General features: G+C 40.7%; 1 protein-coding gene and 1 non-coding gene across 4 annotated transcripts in view; one reads left to right on the top strand and one right to left on the bottom strand.

The window, feature by feature from the left end:
* Positions 1 to 18,499, bottom strand: part of DCC (DCC netrin 1 receptor) — a 1,303,205-nt gene that overhangs the window by 197,523 nt on the left and 1,087,183 nt on the right. The window lies entirely within an intron of this gene.
* TRNAC-GCA lies at positions 11,984 to 12,055 on the top strand. The gene has a single exon. It is a non-coding gene; the product is annotated as a tRNA-Cys (tRNA).

Genomic DNA, 18,499 nt, shown 5'->3' with positions numbered 1-18,499 from the left:
ACGTTTCCCATCAGCAGACAAATGGATAAGGAAGATGCATTGTGTCTACCCCCCCCCCACACACACACAAACATACAGTGGAATATTATTCAGCCATTAAAAGAATGAAATAATGCCATTTGAAGCAATGTGAAGGGACCTAGCGGTTATCATACTAAGTGACGTAAATCAGAGGAATACAATTAACATATGATATCACTTAGACACAGAATCTAAAAAAAATGATAAAAGTGGACTTACTTACAAAACCAAAACAGACTCACAGATATGGATTAAAAACTTATGGTATCAAAGGGGAAAGAAAGGGAGGAGGATTTAAATTAGGAATTTGGGATAACGTACACATACTATTATTTAAATTAAAAACACTTGCTCCTTGGAAGAAAGGTTACGACCAACCTAGACATCATATTAAAAAGCAGAGACATTACTTTGCCAACAAAGGTCTGTCTAGTCAAGGTTATGGTTTTTCCAGTAGTCATGTATAGATGTGAGAGTTGGACTATAAAGAAAGCTGAGCGCCAAAGAATTGATGCTTTTAAACTGTGGTGTTAGAGAAGACTCTTGAGAGTCCCTTGGACTGCAAGGAGATCCAACCAGTCCATTCTAAAGGAGATCAGTCCTGAATATTCATTGGAAGGACTGATGCTGAAGCTGAAACTCCAATACTTTGGCCACTTGATGAGAAGAATTGACTCATTGGAAAAGACTGATGCTGGGAAAGATTGAAGATGGGAGGAGAAGGAGATGATAGAGGATGAGATGGTTGGATGGCATTACTGACTCAATGGACATGAGTTTGCGTAAACTCCGGGTGTTGGCAACTGACAGAGAGGCCTGGTGTGCTTCAGTCCATGGGGTCGCAAAGAGTCGGACACAACTGAGCAACTGAACTGAATTATTATTTATAAAATAGATAAACAAGGACCTACTGTATAACACAGGGACCTATATTAACTATCTTGCAATAACCTATCAGATCAGATCAGATCAGATCAGTCGCTCAGTCGTGTCTGACTCTTTGCGACCCCATGAATTGCAGCACGCCAGGCCTCCCTGTCCATCACCAACTCCCGGAGTTCACTCAGACTCATGTCCATCGAGTCAGTGATGCCATCCAGCCATCTCATCCTCTGTCGCGCCCTTCTCCTCCTGCCCCCAATCCCTCCCAGCATCAGAGTCTTTAACCTATAATACACGTATATATTGTTTAGTTGCTAAGTTTTGTCTGACTCTTTTGTGACCCCACGGACTATAACCCACCAGGCTCCCCTGTCCATGGGATTCTCCAGGCAAGAATACTGGAGTGGGTTGCCAACCCAGAGATTGAACCTGAATCTCCTGCATTGGCAGGTGGATTCTCTACCACTGAACCAGGGAAGCCCTGTATATAGAGAGAGACACACACATTAAAATAATGTGTGTGTGTATAAAACCACTATGTTGTACACCTGAAACTAATACAACATTGTTAATCAACTTTCAGTTCAGTTCAGTTCAGTCGCTCAGTCGTGTCCGACTCTTTGTGACCCCATGAAGCTCAGCACACCAGGCCTCCCTGTCCATCACCAACTCCCGGAGTTCACTCAAACTCATGTCCATTGAGTCGATGATACCATCCAGCCATCTCATCCTCTGTCGTCCCCTTCTCCTCCTGCCCCCAATCCTTCCCAGCATCAGATTCTTTTCCAATGAGTCAACTCTTCGCATGAGGTGGCCAAAGTACTGGAGTTTCAGCTTTAGCATCATTCCTTCCAAAGAAATCCCAGCGCTGATCTCCTTTAGAATGGACTGGTTGGATCTCCTTGCAGTCCAAGGGACTCTCAAGAGTCTTCTCCAACACCACAGTTCAAAAGCATCAATTCTTCAGTGCTCAGCTTTCTTTATAGTCCAACTCTCACATCCATACACGACCACTGGAAAAACCATAGCCTTGACTAGATGGACCTTTGTTGGCAAAGTAATGTCTCTGCTTTTGAATATGCTATCTAGGTTGGTCATAACTTTCCTTCCAAGGAGCAAGCGTCTTTTAATTTCATGGCTGCAGTCACCATCTGCAGTGATTTTGGAGCTCCCAAAAATAAAGTCTGACACTGTTTCCACTGTTTCCCCATCTATTTCCCATGAAGTGATGGGACCGGATGCCATGATCTTTGTTTTCTGAATGTTGACTTCCCCCCAAAAACTGTAAATAAGGCTTGAAAGGGAGCTTCACAAAGAAAGATGTAGAAATGGTAATAAACACATGAACAAGGAAAATGTAAGTTAAAACCACAACCCACTGAGATGCCACCTCACTAACAGCAGAGAACGCTGAGCGTCTGGAGCAACTAGAAGAATGTAGTGTTTCTAGCTGAAATGTAAAATGCTAACCTTGGAAAACTATTTAGCGATTTCCTTTAAACACATTCTCACCATACAACCCAGAAATTCCCTCACAGATATTTAACCAAGGGAAATAAAAACATACTTTCACAAAAAGTCCTTCATAGAATGTCTCAAGTGAAGTGAAAGCAGCTCGGTCATGTCCAACTCTCTGTGGCCCCATGGACTCTTTGTGAGTCTAGCAGGCTCCTCTGTCCATGGGATTCTCCAGGCCAGAATACTGGAGTGGGTAGCCATTTCCTTCTCCAGGGGATCTTCCTGACCAGAGATCAAATCCATGTCTCCTACACTGCATGCAGATTCTTTGCCCTCTATGAGCCACCAAGGAAGCCCTTAGAGAATGTTTAGAGCAACAGTACTAAGGGCAGCCGAGACTGAAAGTAACTCAAATATTCAGAAACAAAACCCATAAATAATGACATTCACACAATGGAATACCATATATTGTCACCCTGTTTATTTAACTTTTACGCAGAGTACATCATGAGAAACACTGGACTGGAAGAAGCACAAGCTGGAATCAAGATTGCCGGGAGAAATATGAATCACCTCAGATATGCAGATGACACCACCCTTATGGCAGAAAGTGAAGAGGAACTCAAAAGCCTCTTGATGAAAGTGAAAGTGGAGAGTGAAAAAGTTGGCTTAAAGCTCAACATTCAGAAAACGAAGATCATGGCATCTGGTCCCATCACTTCATGGGAAATAGACAGGGAAACAGTGTCAGACTTTGTTTTTTGGGCTCCAAAATCACTGCAGATGGTGACTGCAGCCATGAAATTAAAAGACGCTTGCTCCTTGGAAGGAAAGTTATGACCAACCTAGATAGCATATTCAAAAGCAGAGACATTACTTTGCCAACAAAGATTCATCTAGTCAAGGCTATGGTTTTTCCTGTGGTCTTGTATGGTTGTGAGAGTTGGACCGTGAAGAAGGCTGAGCGCCCAAGAATTGATGCTTTTGAACTGTGGTGTTGGAGAAGACTCTTGAGAGTCCCTTGGACTGCAAGGAGATCCAACCAGTCCATTCTAAAGGAGATCAGCGCTGGGATTTCTTTGGAAGGAATGATGCTAAAGCTGAAACTCCAGTACTTTGGCCACCTCATGCGAAGAGTTGACTCACTGGAAAAAGACTCTGATGGTGGGAAGGATTGGGGGCAGGAGGAAAAGGGGACGACAGAGGATGAGACGACTGGATGGCATCACTGACTCAATGGATGTGAGTCTGGGTGAACTCCGGGAGTTGGTGATGGACAAGGAGGCCTGGCGTGCTGCGATTCATGGGGTCGCAAAGAGTCAGACACGACTGAGCGACTGATCTGACCTGAATGGAAAAAAAAAAGGGCTATTGATACATAAAAATATATATTGATGAATTTGAGAATATTATACTAGGTAAATAAAAGATGCCAGACTCATAAAAGAATACAAATTATAAGCGAACATCCTTAGAAAGTTCTATGACAGGCCAATCTAATCTTTGTTACTCAAAATGAGGACAGTGGTTGCTGGTGAAGGATGGGAGGATGACTGGAGGGAGATGTGCAGAAACTTTGTGTGGTGACGGAAATGATATGTAACCTGATTAGGTCCTTGTTGATACTGGTGAATACATTTTTCAATATTTATGCAATTGTATCTTTAATATCTGCACATTTTACTACGTATCAATTTTGACTTAGGTTGAAAGAAAAAACTATACATGTCTTGGGGTCAGAAAAATATGCTGATATAGTATTTTAAAATAACTAGAGACTGGGTCAACATTCAATAATGGCATTTGTTTTATTACTATGATCTGTTTTGAAAGCCACCTTTTATAGTTATTCATTATAAGTTTATTTAAAGTTTTGTTCACTGTCTTTTTTAGGGTCCTAACTTTATCTCGTATGCATAATTTCTCTCAGAAATCTGCAAGAACCATCACCTTGGTGTAAGGGTGACCAAGAGCTGAAATTTTAGTTCACCACTCCTGTGCCCATGCAGAAACACTGGCAGTGTTCATTCTTTGTAGATTACAAAAGGAAATGCAAGTGCGCTTCCGATCAGTCACTCCTCCTCTTTCTGACATTCACCAGCTCCATGTCCCTTTGAAAAGTCTGAACTGGGATTGAGACATGGCCCTGGAATACTTTACAAGGCAAGAGATGTCTCTGACAATTTCTCCTAGTTATTTTGAATATAGTATTTAAGGGAGAATCAAAACTTTAAATAAATTGCAAAGAGAAAGAGAACACTGCCACTTAAAAACGTTTATCTGAAATGTGGCTTTATAATTTGTTGTTCATCTTATTTATGACATTTGTCCTTGAATCATTGTTGGGTGTTATATTACATCAAATCTGTCAATAAAAAAAAAATTCTTGTCAATGAAGGAATTCAAAAGAGTATGCAGTAGTTTCTGAAAATCTTTCTCAGCAAAGATTTCCAAAAAACACTATAAACAGAAATATCACTGGAATAAGTATTTAACATTTTAAGGAAACAACTCGGATGGAGCACTTACTTATTTCTATACATTTTATTCTGTTAGCTAAGCATCATTTTGTGTTCTATATTTACTCCTATACACATACACTGCTGAAAGACATATTCGTTTTTGTATGAGTTATATTTACTTCAGCCCATTACTTTTAGAAATTCCTTATGTGTTGCAAAAAAGGCAAAGATTAAGTCTGAAAAATAAATTCAGAAATATAAGTAGGACTTGTCCAAATACCATTTCTAGACTCCGTTAAATATCAAAACTACCTGGGTGCTTTAAAGAGTAAAGGAATTTAAAAATATTATAAAACATAATAAAGGTGCAAATTCAAATGTCAAAGAGTGCTCCAATTATTTTGTTGCTTAAGAATATTGTTTTATTGAACATTACTTGAAATAGGAGGGCTAGCAACAAAAAGTAAGACTTTTTTCCTTTGTGGATATAATTTTTCCTGCAATGTCATTATTATAAGATAATTCAACTCAATGAAAATCATCAAGTAGGGAAGTGCAGTTAAAGAGATACTTACACAATACTATACTAGTTTCAAAGATTAAATAAACATTTTTCAGTGATGAATGTGAACAAGTGATGTCCTTTTTAAGATTCAAGATAATGAATATGGTATAAACTCTATTTGTCACATATATCGTATTAGGTAAGGTACAGCCCAAGCTGATATAATAAAGAAACACAAAATACAGCAGCTTCAAGTAGAAGTGACGATTCAGAAGTGAGCAGTCCAGGGTTGGTCCTGTGGCTCTGCCGTCCTCTGTGACTTCCATCTCTAATTCCTTGTCATCTCTTAGCCAGGGGGAAGGGGCACAGACCTGAGAGTCACCTGCACACATGCATCCTGGGAGGGGTCAAGGCCTGAGGATGGGAATGTAACACTTTTCTGCCTTGGCCAGAACTTAGTCACAACGCCATCCTCAACTGTAACAAAGGCCAAACACAGATCTGCCTTTAGCTGGGTGGCCCTGCGCCTTGCTAAAATCAGGTAGGTGGGCTCATTATTAAAGTCACTGCCTTTCGAGGAAATCAGAAGTGACAGTCGATGGAATGTTCTTTCCAAAAGAAAATGAGATGATTATCAGGATGCTTCAGAACAGTGGTGATTATTTATACATGCTCTCTTCTTTAATGCACCCACCACCTGGGAGAGAGGAACGTCTTTATTCACTCTGAAGGCAGGGTCTGTTTTTCTCTATTTTGTATACCCCTAGTGCCTATTTAGGGCTTCCCTGATAGCTCAGTTGGTAAAGAATCGGCCTGCAATGCAGGAGATCCTGGTTGGACTCCTGGGTCAGGAAGATCCCCTAGAGAAGGGATAGGCTACCCACTCCAGTATTCTTGGGCTTTCCTTGTGACTCAGCTGGTAAAGAATCCGCCTGCAATGTGGGAGACCTGGGTTCAATCCATGGGTTGGGAAGATCCCCTGGAGAAGGGAAAGGCTACCCACTCCAGTATTCTGGCCTGGAGAATTCCATGGACTGTACAGTCCGTGGGGTCGCAAAGACTCAGACACTACTGAGTGACTTTCGTTCTCAGTGCCTACGACAGTTCCTGATAGACAGTAAGCACTTCAAGACTCTTTGCTGAATGATAAAAAAGATGTGAATGGACCTAGAGACTGACATAGAGTGAAGTGAGACCTAAAGAGAAAAGTACCATATATGAACACATATATGTGGAATGTAGGAAAACAGCACAGATGAGCCCATCTCCGGGGAAGAACAGACACACAGATGTAGAGAACAAACACATGGACGCCAAGGAGGGAAAAGGAGGATGGGATGAATTGGGAGACTGAGATGGACATTTATACACTATTATGTATAAAACAGATACTAATGAGAATCGATTTTATAATGTGGTGACCGAAATGGGAAGGAAATGCCAAAAAGAGAACATGCATGTATATGTGTGGCTGATCCACTTTGCTGTACAGCAAAAACTAACGTAACTCCGTAAAGCAACTGTACTCACACAGATGTAAACAAAATAAAAAGAAGTTTTTACAAAAGGTAAACCAAATTGATACTCAAAAGGATCAATTATCTTTGCCAAGGTCAAACAGCTTCTAGCTGTTGGAGACAGGATTCTATCCAGATCTATTTGAAGTTTTTCTCCTAAGTGATTTTCCTGCAAGAAAGTTCCTATGATAAAACAATCCATCTGCTTGAGAGAGGCTCTCCCTCTGTAAACTGGAATATAAACTCTGTAATGACTACAGCTTTGTCAGCAAAGGATTTGTTGTATTTCTTTTGTGGAATGTGAAAGATACTCATGTTGGTCTCATAAATTTCCTGAGCAATCACCCACTGTTTTCTCAGCCTTTTTTATGTCAGAGAGGAATGTGGTTGACTAATTTGCAAATGAGTAATTCTAGCAAGAGGGCTCATTTCCAATGAGCTGCAGTTTAGCTTATGATTATAAATAGTAAGGTTAACCGCTGATCAGTGGATGTTTAACAAATGCTCGATGCTAGAACACTCACATATCCTCGTCTCTTCCTTTGCCCATCAACTGTATCGATTGCTGAACTGATCCCTTCAAAAACCATTAAATCTGGTAATGGACTGACTGGGCTCCCATCCATATGATGGTTTCAGTATTAATGCTTGCTCAAGAAAGAAAAAGTTTGCTGACTCTTCTTTATCCTCGAAGGTAAGAATTGAGAGAGTTTGCTGAATATTTAACATGGGGTGAAATTTTCATCAACGTGAGAAACATCACAGATTCTCAGTGAGGATGTATGCGTGTGGAGGTGATCATGTGAGAGATTCCTAAGAGATCAAAGACTATATCTAGCGTTTACAAATTTCAAAGTTAATGCCAAGTGGGAAAATGACATATCTGGAAAAATACGGATGCTATGAAATTACTTATACACAGGTGAAAAAGAGCGAGTCAGAGAGAGTTGGAATACATATACAGCTACTTTCTCCCAAATCAGCACTCTCCATTTATTTGTACCTTATTTTTGTGGACAGATTCCATGAAGGTGGGGATTTTTGAATTATCCAGGTCACTTTTGCCTTTTGTAATATGGTGGATGAATTAGGAGAAACCCTAAGTTTTGTGATCCTATAGTTTATGTGTCAACTTGACAGGCTACAGGGGACTCATTCACCATGACTTCTGTGTGTATCTGCGAGGGTGATTCTGGAAAAGATTAGTATTTGAATCCATGGGTTGAATAAAAGCAAATGACCCTCTCCAGAATGGGTGCGCATCATCCAATCCACTGAGGGCCTCAGGAAAACAAGAGCTGAAAGGAAGAGGGATTCACCCATTTCTCCCCCCACCTCACTGCTTGAGCTGGTACATTTCACCTCATTTTCTCCAACCTCAATGTGGGAGTTATATCATCAGCTCTACTGATTCTCAGGCTCCTGGAGGAGGGCTGAATTATACCACCTGCTTTCCTGGGTCTCCAGCTTGCAGAAATATCTATCCATTTATCTATCTATCTCTGAATGTATGTATCCATGTGTCTTTCTATGGATCAGTCCATGTATATATGTATGTAAGTAGCTATCTCTGTACCTATATTATAGGCTCTGTCTCTCTGGAAAACCTGACTAACCCAGTGTTTTCCCTCTGCCTACTGTCCACTTCTTTCCCTGTAAGAAAATTCATGAACACTTGCTAGGTCAATGTGTTGGCAAAATAAAGATCATGCACTTCCCAGTCAACCTTGCAGCGACGTTTTGGAGAAAAAACACAGATGATTTATCTTCGTTTAGGAAAGAAGGAAAAAAACAAACCTTTATAAAACTATGTTCATTGAACCTAGACTGGCGACTCGTTTCATATATGATATTATTCATGTTTCAATGCCATTCTCCCAAATCATCCCACCCTCTCCCTCTCCCACAGAGTCCACAAGAGGATTCATGTTGATATATGGCAAAACCAATACAATATTGTAAAGTTAAAAAATAAAATTAAAAAAAAACTATGTTAAGTGGTTTTATATATTTTATCTCTTTAACCTTCCTAATAACCTCAGGAAACTGTATTTTTATGTCTAATTTGACAATATGGGAATTGATACTTAAAGAGACTATTATTTGTCCATGGCCTCCCAGATAATAAAAAGAAGGGCAAGGTCTAAGTGAACCTTTGATTCCAAGTCTACTGTTCTTTCTATTTAGCCATAAGTGGCAATATTGTTTTCCTCTCTGGCACTTGATAATATTGATTGAATTACTGACTTATAGCATTCAACCTCAAACACACTGATGCTCCAATAACTCTATCTAATTAGCTGAACAGACTTACCCAAGTAATTCTATTTTTGTTGTTATAATGTTAATGATCTTGAACAATGTATTATGATATGTGCACCTCTAATAAGTATCTCATTGATAATAACAAGGAAATCTAGCCTGCTCACTGACTCTCTAGGAAACCAGGCAAATCACTGGAGGCCTGCACTTAGAAGTGAAGCGATTTGTTTTTAAAGAAAACAAGCTATTCTGCTTTACAAATCATTGTACAAACCATTATTATTCAGTATATTTTTTCAATTGAATCAAAAGCATCTACACACTTTCTGTGTTATGGGCAACTATGGATAGCTGAAGTGGGGAACTTAAGTTCAAAAGAAATTTTTAAAAAGTAGATACATAAAGAGGCCTAATATATGTGCATGTGTATGTGTATGCATGCACGCGTGTGTACACACATGTATGTGAAAGAGAGGGAGAAAGATAAGTTGGAAAAAATACTTTCAAATTTAAAACACGCTGAGTGCAAAAACAATATCCCTGAAGAACTTTTCAAGTACAAAGTGCCTGTGGAGAAATGAGTCTGACTGCAGAAAATTATTCTAGAGTTTCGGAGGGGTTGACTCCGCTTGCTAGATATTTCTTAATGATGTATTTGACTTCCACAAGTGTATCTTGTGGAAGGTGCTTAGCCTGATGTCTGTGCATGCGTGCTAAGTCATTTTGGTCACGTCTGACTCTGTGAGATCCTATGGACTGTAGTCCGCCAGGCTTCTCTTTCCACGGGATTCTCTACGCAAGGATATTGGAGTGGGTTGCCACTTCCTCCTCCAAGGGATCTTCCCCACTCAGGGATAAACTCATGTTTCTCATGCCTCCTGCACTGGCAGCAGATTCCGTATCTCTAGAGCCACCTGGGAAAGCCTTGTGTAGCACAGTGGTTAATAAAGACTTTGGAGTCCAGCAGTCTGAGTCCTGGTTCTGTCACTTAATTGTGAAAAGATTTGGTAAAAATCATTTAAGCCTTGTCAGCCTCAGTTTATCTAACTGGTGTTAGCCCACCTGTGAGCTGGCATCGATCAGAGCATACTTCTCTTAGCATTATTGTGAGAATCAAGGGAGACCATGCATATAAAAGACATAGAGTTTGGCACACAGTGGGGCTGCAATAAATGGCATTTTTTGCTGGTATTATGGGCTGTGCAAGCCTTTCCACTATTGCTAGTGTACATATTTAGTAGTTTCCCAGGAGTTTATTATATCACTGGGTAAACAATATTATCTCCTCATTTTATGGGATACTATTAGCATTGGTTTTCTCCTTATTTTCTCCTCAAGGTCTAATAATAAAATATAGTTCATATAAAAGTATATATAGTCTTCACATAAAAAGTTTCCTATGTTTACAGTAATAGCCTATTCAGAAAAGAGAAAAAAAAATCTGAAACCAGATTTTGTTTCCTGAAGATACACAATACTTGTTTCAAAAATAAATCCATCCTCCATCAAGCTGGCAGGAGCTGTCTTCCCCTCCCACGCTTGTCCTCCTGCAGGCCAGGAGTGCTTGTTACGCTCATTGGACAGATTGCGGAAACCAGGACCCAAAGTCTAACTAACGTGACCAATAAGAGAAAAATCACTTGCAAGTCATGCCGAGCATTTTGAAATTTCAAAACGTGTCCCCCTGTGATTCAGACAAGCAAAGCACAAAGAGAGAAAGCAGGTGCTTTCACCCCGTCACTGTCATGAGACGGAAGCTCTTACTTTTCCTCATAAAAAATTCTTTATGTAAATTCCATTTGACAATATACACATACATGCTTTTGCTTTCTGTATGTCATCAAAGGTATATCCCACAGTTGGAGTCAAGCTCTACAGTTGTACTGCAAGTTCTAAGCATAAAAGATAGTGTGGAAATAATACCAGAGATTTGGGGAAAATAATAACTATTAAGCACTGAATTTTTATTCATGATCGTGAGATAATGTATTAGTAAAGGACATTGGTGGTGCAGTGGTAAAGAATCTACTTGCCAAGGTAGAAGGTGCAAGAGACACAGGTTTGATTCCTGGGTCAGGAAGATCCCTTGGAGTAGGAAATAGCAAGTGGCTCCAGTATTCTTGTCTGGAAAATGTTGTGGACAGGGGAGCCTGACAGGCTGCAGTCCATGGAGTTCCAAAGGGTCGTACACAACTGAATGACTGAGCACACACGTACACAAAGGATGTTGACAGGAACAGGGTCAAGTATAAAAAGAAACTCATCACCTTTATTCTCTAGTTTTGCAACTAAATACAGTTTTGTGCAGTAATGTTATACCATACTCTGATTTCTGCCTGGAAATGACTAATTGCTGCATAAACCTTTGAACTAGATTAACATAAAGATAAATCATTTATGTTTATTCTTACGGATATAATTTCTGACTCTGCTTTTTTAAGAAAAAAATTGATTTTTTTTTTGCTGTTAATGTGCTCTGCTCTCCACCAGAAAAGCCTCTGTGCAGTATTCACTGCATTTCATCCAAATTACTTTTCTGTCTCTTGCTGGAGAACAAAGGCCCTGCCATAGTAGAGAAAAAGTAGACAGGAATGGAGGCAAGACCTGCATTCAGTTTCTAATTTGCTTCTGGACATTAACATAAGAGGTGTGGTTGATGAGCCAGAAGAACACAATTCCTTTGGAGAACTGAGGTATAATAGTCCCTTAGACTAAAAAGTTAGACCTATCTTATTCTCATTTCACTACTAAGACTCTTCTCACAGGGTCATTCCCAAACACTATAAGAATTTCTCTGCTGAAGAATACTGCTTTTTGTGTTCTTTCTTAAGTTTTTATTTTTTAATATTTTAACATTGGTCATGCTGCTTTGGCCTTCCCTGGTGGCTCAGAGGTTAAAGCGTCTGCCCGCAATGCAGGAGACCCAGGTTCGATCCCTGGGTCGGGAAGATCCCCTGGAGAAGGAAATGGTAACCCACTCCAGTATTCTTGCCTGGAGAATCCCATGGACGGAGAAGCCTGGTAGGCTACAGTCCATGGTATCGCAAAGAGTCGGACATGACTGAGCGACTTCACTCACTCATGCTGCTTTAGAAAGTAGTTGGTACTTGGTTCAGAAAATGTTTCTTTAAAAAATGTACGAGACAGCAAAAGAGACACTGATGTATAGAACAGTCTTATGGACTCTATGGGAGAGGGAGAGGGTGGGAAGATTTGGGAGAATGGCATTGAAACATGTATAATATCATGTATGAAATGAGATGCCAGTCCAGGTTCGATGCACGATACTGGATGCTTGGGGCTAGTGCACTGGGATGACCCAGAGGGATGGTATGGGGAGGGAGGAGGGAGGAGGGTTCAGGATGGGGAACACATGTATACCTGTGGCGGATTCATTTTGATATTTGGCAAAACTAATACAATTATGTAAAGTTTAAAAATAAAATAAAATTAAAAAAATGTAGAAGGAGGCTGAGAAAAAGCAATTAAGATAGAGAGTTATATTTTTTATTACTTTCTGAGGGCTGCTGTAGCAATTCACAGTCATAGCTTGAAAATATTGTGAGTTGGGTTCCATACTACTGCTAAAAAGTGAATACTGCAATAAAGCAAGCCACACAACGTTTTGGTTTTCCAGTGCATATAAAAGTTGTATTTCCATTATATCAAAGTAATAGCCTTATGTCTAAAGAAATGATGTACAAGCTTAATCAAACTACTTTAATGCTAAAAACACTAACCATCACCTGAGCCTTCAGTAAGCTATCATCTTTTTGCTGGTGGAGGGTCTTGCTCTCGATGTTGGAGGCTGCTGACTGATCAGGGTGGGATCTGCTGAAGGCTGGGGCAGCTGTGGCAATTTCCCAGGATAAGACAACAATGGAATTTGTCATATTGGTTGACTTTTTCATTCATGAGCAATTTCTCTGTAGCGTGAAATGCTGTTTGATAGCATTTTTCCCACAGAAGAATTTTTTTCAAAACTGGGGTCAGTCCTCTCAAAACTCGACACTGTTTTGTCAACTAAGTTTATGTGATATTCTCAATCTTTTGTTGTCATCTCAACAATCTTCACGGTATCCTCACTAGGAACAGACTCTATCTCAAGAAACCACTTTCTTTGCTCATAAGATACAAATCCTTATCAGTTAAAGTTTTATCATTAGTTTGCAGCAATTCACTCGCATCTTCAGGTTCCACTTCGAAGTCTAGTTCTTTTGCTCTTTCTACCACATCTGCAGTTACTTCTGCCACTAAAATATCTTGAACCCCACAAAGTTATCCACTGCGGGGGCGGGGGGGGGGGTGGTGGGATTGGAATTAATTTCTTCCAAAATCCTTTTGGTGTCAATATTTTGACCTCTTCCCATAAATCACAAATGTTCTTAATGGCATCTAGTATGGTGAATCCTTTCCAGAAAGTTTTCAGTTTTACTTTGCCCAAATCCATTGACAGATCACCATCTATGGCAGTTAAAGCTTTATGAAATACGTGTCTTAAGTGACAAAACTTGAACTATGAAATTATTCTGTGATCCATGGGATGCAGAATTGATGCTGTGTTAGAAGGCATGAAAACAACACTAATCTCATTGCATATCTTCATCAGAGGTATTGAGTGACCAGTGCATTGACAATCAGCAGTAACATTTTGAAATATATCCTGTTTTGGTAAGCAGCAGGTCTCAGTGCATGCATGCGCATGCTCAGTGGTTTTGGTCATGTCTGACTCTTTGTGACCCTATGGAGAAGGCAATGACAACCCACTCCAGTACTCTTGCCTGGAAAATCCCATGGACAGGGGAGCCTGGTGGGCTGCAGTCCATGGGGTCTCAAGGAGTTGGACACAACTGAGCAACTTCACTTTCACTTTTCACTTTCACGCACTGGAGAAGGAAATGGCAACCCACTCCAGGGTTCTTGCCTGGAGAATTGCAGGGATGGTGGAGCCTGGTGGGCTGCCGTCTATGGGGTCGCACAGAGTCAGACATGACTGAAGCAACTTAGCAGCAGCAGGACTGTAGCCCACCAAGCTCCTCTGTCCATGGAATTCTCCAGGCAAGAATACTGGAGTGGGTTGTTCCTGACCCAAGTACTGAAACCTTGTCTCCTGCAACTCCTACGTTGGCAAGGCAGATTCTTTACCACTGTACCACCTGGGAAGCCTAATCAGTTCAGTCGCTCAATCGTGTCCGACTCTTTGCAACCCCATGAATCCCAGCATGCCAGGCCTCCCTGTCCATCACCAACTCCTGGAGTTCACTCAGACTCACGGCCATCGAGTCAGTGATGCCATCAAGCCATCTCATCCTCTGTCATCCCCTTCTCCTCCTGCCCCCAATCCCTCCCAGCATCAGAGTCTTTTCCAATGAGTCAACTCTTCACATGACGTGGCCAAAGTATTGGAGTTTCAACTTTAGCATCAGTCCTTCCAAAGAAATCCTAGGGCTGATCTCCTTTAGAATGGACTGGTTGGATCTCCTTGCAGTCCAAGGGACTCTCAAGAGTCTTCTCCAACACCACAGTTCAAAAGCATCAATTCTTCGGTGCTCAGCTTTCTTCACACTCCAACTCTTACATCTATACATGACCACTAGAAAAACGATAGCCTTGACTAGACGGACCTTTGTTGGCAAAGTAATGTCTCTGCTTTTGAATATGCTATCTAGGTTGGTCATAACTTTCCTTCCAAGGAGTAAGCATCTTTTAATTTCATGGCTGCAGTCACCATCTGCAGTGATTTTGGAGCCCAAAAAATAAAGTCTGACACTGTTTCCACTGTTTCCCCATCTATTTCCCATGAAGTGATGGGACCAGATGCCATGATCTTCATTTTCTGAATGCAAACACCCTCTTCCAACAACACAAGAGAAGACTCTACACATGGACATCACCAGATGGTCAACACCGAAATCAGATTGATTATATTCTTTGCAGCCAAAGATGGAGAAGCTCTATACAGTCAACAAAAACAAGACCAGGAGCTGACTGTGGCTCAGATCATGAACTCCTTATTGCCAAATTCAGACTTAAATTGAAGAAAGTAGGGAAAACCACTAGACCATTCAGGTATAACCTAAATCAAATCCCTTGTGATTATACAGTGGAAGTGAGAAATAGATTTAAGGGCCTAGATCTGATAGACAGAGTGCCTGATGAACTATGGACAGAGGTCAGTGACACTGTATAGGAGACAGGGATCAAGACCATCCCCATGGAAAAGAAATGCAAAAAAGCAAAATGGCTGTCTGAGGAGGCCTTATAAATAGCTGTGAAGAGAAGCAAAAAGCAAAGGAGAAAAGGAAAGATATAAGTATCTGAATGCAGAGTTCCAAAGAATAGCAAGGAGACATAAGAAAGCCTTCCTCAGCGATCAATGCACAGAAATAGGAAAAAAAAAAAAGAAAGAAACAGAATGGGAAAGACTAGAGATCTCTTCAAGAAAATTAGAGATACCAAGGAAACATTTCATGCAAAGATGGGCTCGATAAAGGACAGAAATGGTATGGACCTAACAGAAGCAGAAGATATTAAGAAGAGGTGGCAGGAATACACAGAAGAACTGTACAAAAAAGATCTTCACGACACAGATAATCACGATGGTGTGATCACTCAGCTAGAGCCAGACATCCTGGAATGTGAAGTCAAGTGGGCCTTAGAAAGCATCACTATGAACAAAGCCAGTGGAGGTGATGGAATTCCAGTTGAGCTATTCCAAATCCTGAAAGATGATGCTGTGAAAGTGCTGCACTCAATATGCCAGCAAATTTGGAAAACTCAGCAGTGGCCACAGGACTGGAAAAGGTCAGTTTTCATTCCAATCCCAAAGAAAGGCAATGCCAAAGAATGCTCAAACTACCGCACAATTGCACTCATCTCACACGCTAGTAAAGTAATGCTCAAAATTATCCAAGCCAGGCTTCAGCAATATGTGAACCGTGAACTTCCTGATGTTCAAGCTGGTTTTAGAAAAGGCAGAGGAACCAGAGGTCAAATTGCCAACATGCGCTGGATCATGGAAAAAGCAAGAGAGTTCCAGAAAACATCTATTTCTGCTTTATTGACTATGCCAAATCTTTGACTGTGTGGATCACAATAAACTGTGGAAAATTCTGAAAGAGATGGGAATACCAGACCACCTGATCTGCCTCTTGAGAAAGTTGTATGCAGGTCAGGAAGCAACAGTTAGAACTGGACATGGAACAACAGAATGGTTCCAAATAGGAAAAGGAGTACGTCAAGGCTGTATATTGTCACCCTGTTTATTTAACATATACGCAGAGTACATCATGAGAAACGCTGGGCTGGAAGACGCACAAGCTGGAATCAAGATTGCTGGGAGAAATATCAATGACTTCAGATATGCAGATGACACCACTCTTATGGCAGAAAGTGAGGAAGAACTAAAAAGCCTCTTGATGAAAGTGAAAGAGGAGAGTGAAAAAGTTGGCTTAAAGCTCAACAGAAAACAAAGATCATGGCGTCTGGTCCCATCACTTCATGGGAAGCCAATTAGTAGGCTTAAAATACTCAGCAAACCATGTGAACAGATTTGCTGTCATCTAGACTTTGTTGTTTCATTTACACAGCACAAGAAAAACTGATTTAATATAATTCTTAAGTCCCTAGAGTTTAAGAATGGTAAATGGAGATGGGCTTCAACTTCAAGTCACCAGCTGCATTAGCCTCTTACAAGAGGCTTTGAAATCAGGCACTGACTGTTCCTCTCTAGCTATGAAAATTCTACATGGCATCTTTTTCCAACAGAAGACTGCATCAAAATTTTGTTTGGTGTCACCATCCACTGTCATTAATGATCTTAGCTAGATCTTCCGTATAATTTGCTGCAGGTTTTATAAAGCACTTGCTGCTTCATCCTCACTTTGATGTTATAGAGACGGCTTCTGTCCTGAAACCTCATGAACCAACCTCTGCTAGCTTCTCACTTTTCTTCTGTAGCTTCCGCACCTCTCTCAATTGTCACAGAATTAAAAATCTCTGATTTAGGCTTTAGCTTAAGGGAATATTGTGGCTAGTTTATCTTCTGTCTAGACCACTAAAACTTTCTCTGTATCAGCAATGTATTTGCATCCTTATCATTACTTTGATCACTGGAGTAGTACTTTAAATTTTCTTGAAGAACTCTTCCTTTGCATTCACAACTTGGCTAACTGTTCAGCCCAAGAGCCTAGCTTTTAGCAGATCTGGACTTTCGGCCTCCCTTTCTCAGTAAACTTCATCTTCTCTAGCTCTTGATCTAAGATGAGAGCTGTGTGCCTCTTCCTTTCACTTGAACATTAAGAGGTCATTGTAGATTTACTAACTGGCCTACTATTAATGTTGCTGTGTCCTGGGGATGAGAAAGGCCCAAGAAGAGGGAGTCAGGAATGGCCAGTCAGCAGAGGAGTCAGAACTCATGAAACATCCATGCTGTAAGCTCACTGTCTGATATGAGTACAGATTGTGGCCTCCTCACGCAACAGCAATAGTAACATCAAGGATCACAAATCACAGATCACCATAACACGTGACCATCAGACACATTGTTGAAGTAAGGACACAATCACCAAAACATGACACGGAGACACAAAATGAGTAAGTGCTGTGGGAAAATGGTGCTCATACGGGGGTTCGATGGTTCACAAACCTTCAGCTTGTAAAAAAAGTACAGTATCTACGAAGCACAACAGAAATGAAGCACAATGAAACGAGGTGTGCTGTATATAAATTTAGTGCCTGAAGTTTAGAAATCTACTCTCTCACAATTCCGAAGCCTAGAAGTCGGCAAGCACGGTTGTCAGCTGGACGACACTGCCCCGGAGGCTCTAAGAGAGAAACCTTCCTTGCGTTTCGCTCCTGGGGGCTGCCGGCTCTCCTCCTTGGCTGCACCCCTCTAATCTCTGCCTCTGTCTTCCAGGACCCCCGCCTCCTCCTCTCTGTTTTTCCCCTGTGTGTCTTTCGTAAGGAGACATCCTTAGATATAGAGCTCACCTAACAATCTAGAAAAACCTTATCTAGAGATTCTTAATTACATCTGCAAACCCCTTCTCCAAATCCAGTCACATTCAGAGGTTCTGCAGATTAGGAGTCAAACACATCTTTTGGGGGACCCCATTTACACTACTACACCTTATAAAGTGGCATATGGAAGAAGTCTAAAATGGAAGATTTCTAAAATGTCACTTCTCTCATTGCTAAGACTATGTTGACACTCACTTAAATGCTTATAGAAAAAAAAGATCTTTTGGCTTATAACACTATGACTTCTCAGAAATATTCTAGGCAACAGGCACTCACAAATGATGTTTAAGGGGGTGAAAGTCGTCCTCATTAAAGAACTATTTTAGTTCTTATTTATATAAATGAACATACAATGGAGCAGTAGAAATGCA

This window comes from Bos indicus x Bos taurus, chromosome 24 (genome assembly GCF_003369695.1).
Source record: "Bos indicus x Bos taurus breed Angus x Brahman F1 hybrid chromosome 24, Bos_hybrid_MaternalHap_v2.0, whole genome shotgun sequence".
Taxonomy (NCBI): Eukaryota; Metazoa; Chordata; class Mammalia; order Artiodactyla; family Bovidae; genus Bos; species Bos indicus x Bos taurus.
The sequence above is the reverse complement of the archived record's forward strand: the minus strand, read 5'-3'. Positions and strand labels throughout refer to the sequence as shown.